This window comes from Procambarus clarkii, chromosome 87 (genome assembly GCF_040958095.1).
Source record: "Procambarus clarkii isolate CNS0578487 chromosome 87, FALCON_Pclarkii_2.0, whole genome shotgun sequence".
Taxonomy (NCBI): domain Eukaryota; kingdom Metazoa; phylum Arthropoda; class Malacostraca; order Decapoda; family Cambaridae; genus Procambarus; species Procambarus clarkii.
This window is the reverse complement of record NC_091236.1, coordinates 1,757,653-1,766,476: the sequence shown is the minus strand read 5'-3', so window position 1 is coordinate 1,766,476 and position 8,824 is coordinate 1,757,653. Positions and strand designations below refer to the sequence as shown.

General features: G+C 53.8%; 1 long non-coding RNA gene across 1 annotated transcript in view; it reads right to left on the bottom strand.

Moving 5' to 3' along the window:
* Positions 1-273: 273 nt before the first annotated feature.
* The window catches only part of LOC138358905 (uncharacterized), a 405,448-nt gene continuing 396,897 nt past the window's right edge, over positions 274-8,824 (bottom strand). The window contains exon 2 of the long non-coding RNA XR_011225600.1: positions 274-4,104. This is a non-coding gene — a long non-coding RNA (uncharacterized lncRNA). The remainder of the gene's footprint in view (positions 4,105-8,824) is intronic.

Here is an 8,824-nt window from a genome sequence, read left to right as displayed (position 1 = left end):
TTAATCATCAATCAATTCAATTCATTGAATTCACTGTTCATTCAGAAGAATATGTTCACAAGAGTAATGTATAACTGTAGGGACAGGAGTTACACATAAGTAGTAATGAAGCCTGTTACACTCCCTGGTCATGACTTGACTCGTGCCTGACACACGAATAACTAATACCTAGGCCTATCACGTTCTTATGTTCAAGAGTATGATCCCAAAACCCCTGTGAGGTACTAAGCAGGCACCAGTGAGAATATTCAGGAAGGACACAAAACGAAGAACCAACTTTAAACTTATAATTTAATAAACTTATAACAAATTATTTCATGATGGACTTATTGATCACAATTTGACTATATAAACACAGATAGACATACATGTATAATCACAATTATAAAATGCCAGATGGGTTAAATACACTACAGCTAGGAATACATCCACACATTACCTAACTAACTACATATGTTATCACCAGACCTCTCCACTTGCTATTAACTTGGTGGTGGTTGCAAGCTCTCTACATGCTCGCCCAGCGGCTTCCACAGAGTACCACACGGTAGATACATTCTCTAATTACACACACCATAGACTCAATTAATCACTCTCCTCTCCACTTATCAATTAATCACAATCACACTAACATAATGTTTCATACATTCTGGTATAAGAACTAAAAACATGAGCATTCTTAAATGACTTAAATAAACATTTTACTTCTAAAAATGACGCAACCGCTGGCAACACCACACCCGATCAATACTCGCCTTCTCAATGCACACGTATAAGACACGAACACTTCCACTCAACAGGAAAGCCATGACATCAATTTTGTTGCCACATCCTATTTTAAAATGATATAAGAGCCAACCAATATATATATCTATGCAAATCACATTGTGTGTAAATACACTCCTACAGTCTGAGATGGGTGAAGAAAGTATGTCTGTGAGATCCTCAGGATCGTAACAAAGCCACTATTACGCACAGCGTTTCGGGCAAAAACATTAAATAGACAAAAAAAAATAGCTAAAAGGTGTGAGGGGGTAAAACACTTAATACTAAAGAAAAAGAAGAAAACTAACAAAAGGAGAACATTCATGAAAAATAATAAATGAATGCAAAGTGACACTTAAGGATGACAGACATAGACTATTATAATATGAGTCAGTAGTTGTAGCAATAGTACAATAGTTTAGTTACATTAATAACAGAATGGAAATATAGGGTGTAGTTTAGAAAAACAACTGGACACTTTCTCATAACATTTAGTTTGGAACATAACAGAACACAGAGTAATATAGTAATTTAAGGTCAATGGGGCTAACACTAAAAATAATCTAACAAATAAAAAATAAAAAAAAATAAAAAAAAAGGACATGAGTAAACACTTTAACAAAGAAATGCAAGAAATTAGATGACAATAAATATAGAACGTACATAATTCCTAGTTAATAAAAATTTATGAAAAGAGTGACACAAAAATAACTTATTAAGGGAGTATGTGAGTGAAAGTAGTTACATGGTAATGATTATAAGATATTAATTACATAATATGAAGTAAATTTTTCTGAGTATCTTCCTTAAACTGGTTGGGAGACGATTTCTCTCGTCGTATGGGAGACGTACAGCGTTTACTAAAGCTGTACTAAAAGACGTGCAGCTTTTAATACCATTTGGGAGGTCATTCCACAATAAGGGACTATTGATTTGCTCTTTTTTGGTAGAGTCTCGCTCTAGGAATATCAAAGAAATATTTGTTTCTCGTGTGGTGACCGTGAGTTCTATTAAAGCCTTCTAGGAAGCGCTTAAGGTCAGGAATGGCATTGTAATTCAGAGTTTAATAGGTATAGAGAACTCTTGAGAGTATGTGCAGAGACTTTGATATCTAACACGCTCAAAGATTTCAGGAACAAGAACAGGAATTTCGTTCAAGAACTTGTCCAATTAAGAGATGAACTAGAAATTATGCAGAAGGAGATCGGTTAGTGACTAGATTAACGGAGAAAATTTCCAAAAATTTGAGTTTGAAAGTATGGATTTCCCTTCCTGAAACTTTTAACTGTATGAAAAATCTGATAATGACAGAATTATCAGTATTTTCATCAACAATTTCTTCTAAGTCATTGTTTTCAGTGATGAACTTTGTCAAATATAATTCTAGGAGCAGACTTTCTGATGAAACTGTTGTGTGTGTGTGTGTGTACTCACACACACTACTGTAACTCTACTTATCCAGTTGTGCTTGCGGGAGTTGAGCTTCGGCTCCATGGTTTCGCCTCTCAACTGTCAACTGGTGGACACGTTCCTGAACCTACTGGGCTCTATCACATCTACATTTGAAACTGTGTATGGAGTCAGCCTCCACTACAGCACTGCCTAATGCGTTCCATCTGTTAACTACTCTTGACACTGAAAAGGTTCTTGCTAATGTCGTTACGGCTCATTTGGGTACTCAGTTTCCACCTGTGTCCCCTTGTCCGTGTTCCACCCGTGTTAAATAGTTTGTCTTTGTCTACCCTGTCAATTCCTCTGAGAATTTTGTAGGTGGTTATCACGTCTCCCATTACTCATCTGTCTTACAGGGACGTTAGGCTTAGCTCCCGGTTGTCTTTCCTCGTAGCTCATACCTCTCAGTTCTGGGAATAGCTTGGTGCCATGCATCTGAATCTTCTCTAAGTTTGTCTTGCGTTTAATTATGGACTCCAGGCTGGAGCTGTATACGCCAGGATTGGTCTGACATAAGTGGTATACAATGTTTTGAATAATTCCATACACAAATTTCTAAAGGCAGTTCTTATGTTGGCCAATCTAGCATATGCCGCTGATGATATTCATTTGACGTGGCCCTCTGGGGACAGGTTTGGTGTGATATCAACCCCCAGATCTTTCTATTTGACTCTTGCAGGACTTCACCTCCCAGATGGTACCTTGAGTTCAGCCTTCTGCTCCCTTCGCCTAATTTCATTACTTTACACTTTCCTTGAGTTAAACTTTATTGCCATTTTCTAGACCATTCCTCCAGTTTGTCCTGGTCGTTCTATAGTCTCTGTCAATCTTCATCTGTCCTGATTCTTCTCATAGTTTTTGCATCATCAGCAAACATTGAGAGGAATGAGTCCATACCCTCTGGAAGATCGTTTACTTATATCAGAAACAGGATGGGTCCAAGTACAGAGCCCTGTGGGACTCCGCTGATGACATATCGCCACTCTGATGTCTCCCCCCGTTACTCGTTGTTTCTTGTTGCTTAGATACTCCCTTATCCACTTCCCTTGTATTCGTGCCTGTTTCTCCAACTTTTGTAACAGCTTCTTATGGGATACTGTGTCAAAGGCTTTCAGACAGAATAAGAAAATGTGTATGAGTGTGTGTGGGTGTACTCACCTATTTTTGCCCGCAGGATCGAGCTCTAGTTTTTGGATCCAGCTTTTCTAGCCGCTTGTTGTCTAATGCAATGACTCCTGACCTAGTTCCCTATTAAACATACTTTTAAATTTATGGAGTTTGCCTGTACACCTTGCTACTTTAGACCATTCCATTTACTCACTACCCTTACCCAAAAGAAAACTTTAAAACATCTCTATGACACATCTGAATCTATAGCATCCATCCGTGTCCCCTTGCTCTATTGGTATTCATTGTACACATTTCTTCTTTTTCCACCCTGTCAATCCATCTAAGTATTTTATACGTGTGTATCATGTCCCCCTCTCCCTCCTCCTTTCTATAATATGTGTTGATATTTCGTTTTATTAAGAAAATGTCAACATCAAAATCATTATAACAAATCTAAGTTGAGTACAAGACGGAAGAATTTTTTTTATTCGACAAACAAATAATTCTGACTGTCTGAGGCTGTTTCTAAGGCACTGCGCTTCTTTGGCAATCACCGGGTAAGCCTCCGCCACAATAACACGGCTGATGAACTTCTTACTGCCAAATCGCGATAGATGTCTTAGAGGAACAAGCCCAGTTCCTCACACACCGTCCCTGAGCGATGTAGACATAACATTTTCGACACCCGGTGTTGAGCAAGAGGGAAGCCTGGTGCTTCTTCACCACGCCGTCTCTGGCCAACACTAAGGCCGTATCTCCCACGTCTATACGCTCACTCTGCAAAAAATTGAGATGTGGTTAATGTTGGTGTTGTTGTAAGTGCATTGTTGTAGGCTAATGTTCCCTACTTCAGCCCGGTATTTGAAGTGCATTGTTGTGTGCTGCTGAAGCCTAGTGGAGCCCGGTGCAAAGAAAAACATCTACAGATTACTTTTAATGACTTGAGCATTGCATGTGTGAATCGTAAGCTACAGTAGTGTAATGTGCATGAAACTGTAGTGAAGTGTACTGCAAGTATTCTGAAAGTGCACCTAATTGTGAACAAAATGTATATATATTTCAGAAAGATACATGGAAACTATTCATGTGTATGAAACACACAAAACCCTGCAGATACCATGCAGGAGATAAAAAGAATGGTCTAATGCCCGAATGTCGTGTCCGTTGACATTAACGGGTAACGCTGACATCATGTATCAAAGATATATCAATTACAGCGGGTTAAAACAAAAACGTGTAATGCCAGACGACCGACAATTTCAAGGAATGTCCAGGAGACGAAGGACTAGGTACAGTTATGTAGGTACAGGCAGGTGAGTACACACACACAGTCCTAGGAATCTGTTCACCAGTAGATTGACGGTTGAAAGGCGGGACCAAAGAGCTAAAGCTCTACCCCTCCATGCACAACTAGGTGAGTACACACACACACACCTTAGGTCGTAGTCTTAAGGACCCGGGCTCGATCCCCGGGCCACCTATTCAAGTCCTTGTATTCCTTCTCCATCCTGCTATAGTTCATACACTACTTTTCCTAATTGGTCCTAACTCATGCTGTACTGTCCCGACCCGTGTCTCCCTTTCACTCACCCTCCCCCCCCCCCTGCAATCAACCGCTTCCATCAACCCCACACTCTACCCTCCCCTCGACCACATCATCCCCTCTCCACCTATTCACCCGTCCCCGCACGCCCCGTAAACAACACCTGCCCCGCCCCCCCCCCACAGCCAGTGAACAACACCTGCCCCGCCCCCCCCCCACGGCCAGTGAACAACTCCTGCCCCGCCCCCCCACGGCCAGTGAACAACACCTGCCCCGCCCCCCCCCCCCACGGCCAGTGAACAACACCTGCCCCGCCTCCCTCCCCACGGCCAGTGAACAACACCTGCCCCGCCCCCCCCCCACGGCCAGTGAACAACACCTGCCCCGCCCCCCCCCAGGGCCAGTGAACAACACCTGCCCCGCCCCCCCCCCCCACGGCCAGTGAACAACACCTGTCCCGCCCCCCCCCTCGACCAGTGAACAACACCTGCCCCGCCCCCCCCCCACGGCCAGTGAACAACACCTGCCCCGCCTCCCCCCACGGCCAGTGAACAACACCTGCCCCGCCCCCCCCCACGGCCAGTGAACAACACCTGCCCCGCCCCCTCCCCCACGGCCAGTGAACAACACCTGCCCCGCCTCCCTCCCCACGGCCAGTGAACAACACCTGCCCTGCCCCCCCCCCCACACGGCCAGTGAACAACACCTGCCCCGCCCCCCCCACGGCCAGTGAACAACACCTGCCCCGCCCCCCCCGCACGGCCAGTGAACAACACCTGCCCCGCCCCCCAACGGCCAGTGAACAACACCTGCCCCGCCTCCCTCCCCACGGCCAGTGAACAACACCTGCCCCGCCCCCCCCACGGCCAGTGAACAACACCTGCCTTGCCCCCCCCCCCACGGCCAGTGAACAACACCTGCCCCGCCCCCCCCCACGGCCAGTGAACAACACCTGCCCCGCCCCCCCCCCACGGCCAGTGAACAACACCTGCCCCGCCCCCCCCCCCCCACGGCCAGTGAACAACACCTGCCCCGCCCCCCCCCACGGCCAGTGAACAACACCTGCCCCCCCCACGGCCAGTGAACAACACCTGCCCCGCCTCCCTCCCCATGGCCAGTGAACAACACCTGCCCCGCCCCCCCCTCACACGGCCAGTGAACAACACCTGCCCCGCCCCCCCCCCAACGGCCAGTGAACAACACCTGCCCCGCCCCCCCCCCACGGCCAGTGAACAACACCTGCCCCGTCCCCGCACGCCCCGTAAACAACACCTGCCCCGCCCCCCCCCACGGCCAGTGAACAACACCTGTCCCGCCCCCCCCTCGACCAGTGAACAACACCTGCCCCGCCCCCCCCCCACGGCCAGTGAACAACACCTGCCCCGCCTCCCCCCACGGCCAGTGAACAACACCTGCCCCGCCCCCCCCCACGGCCAGTGAACAACACCTGCCCCGCCCCCTCCCCCACGGCCAGTGAACAACACCTGCCCCGCCTCCCTCCCCACGGCCAGTGAACAACACCTGCCCTGCCCCCCCCCCCACACGGCCAGTGAACAACACCTGCCCCGCCCCCCCCACGGCCAGTGAACAACACCTGCCCCGCCCCCCCCGCACGGCCAGTGAACAACACCTGCCCCGCCCCCCAACGGCCAGTGAACAACACCTGCCCCGCCTCCCTCCCCACGGCCAGTGAACAACACCTGCCCCGCCCCCCCACGGCCAGTGAACAACACCTGCCTTGCCCCCCCCCACGGCCAGTGAACAACACCTGCCCCGCCCCCCCCCACGGCCAGTGAACAACACCTGCCCCGCCCCCCCCCCACGGCCAGTGAACAACACCTGCCCCGCCCCCCCCCCCCACGGCCAGTGAACAACACCTGCCCCGCCCCCCCCACGGCCAGTGAACAACACCTGCCCCCCCCACGGCCAGTGAACAACACCTGCCCCGCCTCCCTCCCCATGGCCAGTGAACAACACCTGCCCCGCCCCCCCCTCACACGGCCAGTGAACAACACCTGCCCCGCCCCCCCCCCCCAACGGCCAGTGAACAACACCTGCCCCGCCCCCCCCCCACGGCCAGTGAACAACACCTGCCCCGCCCCCCCCACGGCCAGTGAACAACACCTGCCCCGCCCCCCCCCACGGCCAGTGAACAACACCTGCCCCGCCCCCCCCCCCCCCACGGCCAGTGAACAACACCTGCCCCGCCTCCCTCCCCACGGCCAGTGAACAACACCTGTCCCGCCCCCCCAAACGGCCAGTGAACAACACCTGTCCCGCCCCCCCCCGCCAGTGAACAACACCTGCCCCGCCCCCCCACACGGCCAGTGAACAACACCTGCCCCGCCCCCCCCCCACACAGCCAGTGAACATACCTGCCCCCCCCCACGGCCAGTGAACCACACCTGCCCCGCCCCCCCACACGGCCAGTGAACAACACTTGCAACGGCCAGTGAATAACACCTGCCCCGCCCTCCCCCCACGGCCAGTGAACAACACCTGCCCCGCCCCCCCCCCCCCCACGGCCAGTGAACAACACCTGCCCCGCTCCCCCTTCGGCCAGTGAACAACACCTGCCCTGCCCCCCCCCACGGCCAGTAAACAACACCTGCTCCGCCCCTCCCCCACGGCCAGTTAACAACACCTGCCCCGCTCCCCCCTCGGCCAGTGAACAACACCTGCCCCGCCCCCCCACGGAAAGTGAACAACACCTGCCCCGCCCCCCCCCCTCGGCCAGTGAACAATACCTGCCCCGCCCCCCCCCCACGGCCAGTAAACAACACCTGCCCCGCCCCCCCCACGGCCAGTGAACAACACCTGCCCCCCACGGCCAGTAAACAACACCTGCCCCGCCCCCCCCCACGGCCAGTGAACAACACCTGCCCCGCCCCCCCCCACGGCCAGTGAACAACACCTGCCCCGCCCCCCCCTTCGGCCTGTGAACAGCACCTGCCCCGCCCCCCCCCCGGCCAGTGAACCACACCTGCCCCGCCCCCCCTCGGCCAGTGAACAACCCCCGCCCCCCCTCGGCCAGTGAACAACACCTGCCCCGCCCCACCACGGCCAGTGAACAACACCTGCCCCGCCCCCCCTCGGCCAGTGAACAACCCCCGCCCCCCCCCCTCGGCCAGTGAACAACACCTGCCCCGCCCCCCCCACGGCCAGTGAACAACCCCCGCCCCCGCCTCTCGGCCAGTGAACAACACCTGCCCCGCCACCCTCCTACGGCCAGTGAACAACACCTGCCCCGCCCCCCCACGGCCAGTGAACAACCCTCGCCGCCCCCCACTGCCAGTGAACAACCCCCGCCCCCCCCCTCGACGGCCAGTGAACAACACCTGCCCCGCCCCACCCCACGGCCAGTGAAAAACACCTGCCCCCCCCACGGCCAGTGAACAACCCCCGCCGCCCCCCACTGCCAGTGAACAACCCCCGCCCCCCCCCCACGGCCAGTGAACAACACCTGCCCCGCCCCCCCCCCACGGCCAGTGAACAACACCTGCCCCGCCCCCGCCCACGGCCAGTGAACAACACCTGCCCCGCCCCACCACGGCCAGTGAACAACACCTGCCCCGCCCCCCCTCGGCCAGTGAACAACCCCCGCCCCCCCCTCGGCCAGTGAACAACACCTGCCCCGCCCCCCCACGGCCAGTGAACTACCCCCGCCCCCGCCTCTCGGCCAGTGAACAACACCTGCCCCGCCCCCCCCCCACGGCCAGTGAACAACCCCCGCCGCCCCCCACTGCCAGTGAACAACCCCCGCCCCCCCCCGACGGCCAGTGAACAACACCTGCCCCGCCCCACCCCACGGCCAGTGAAAAACACCTGCCCCCCCCACGGCCAGTGAACAACCCCCGCCGCCCCCCACTGCCAGTGAACAACCCCCGCCCCCCCCCCCCCACGGCCAGTGAACAACACCTGCCCCGCCCCCCCCACGGCCAGTGAACAACACCT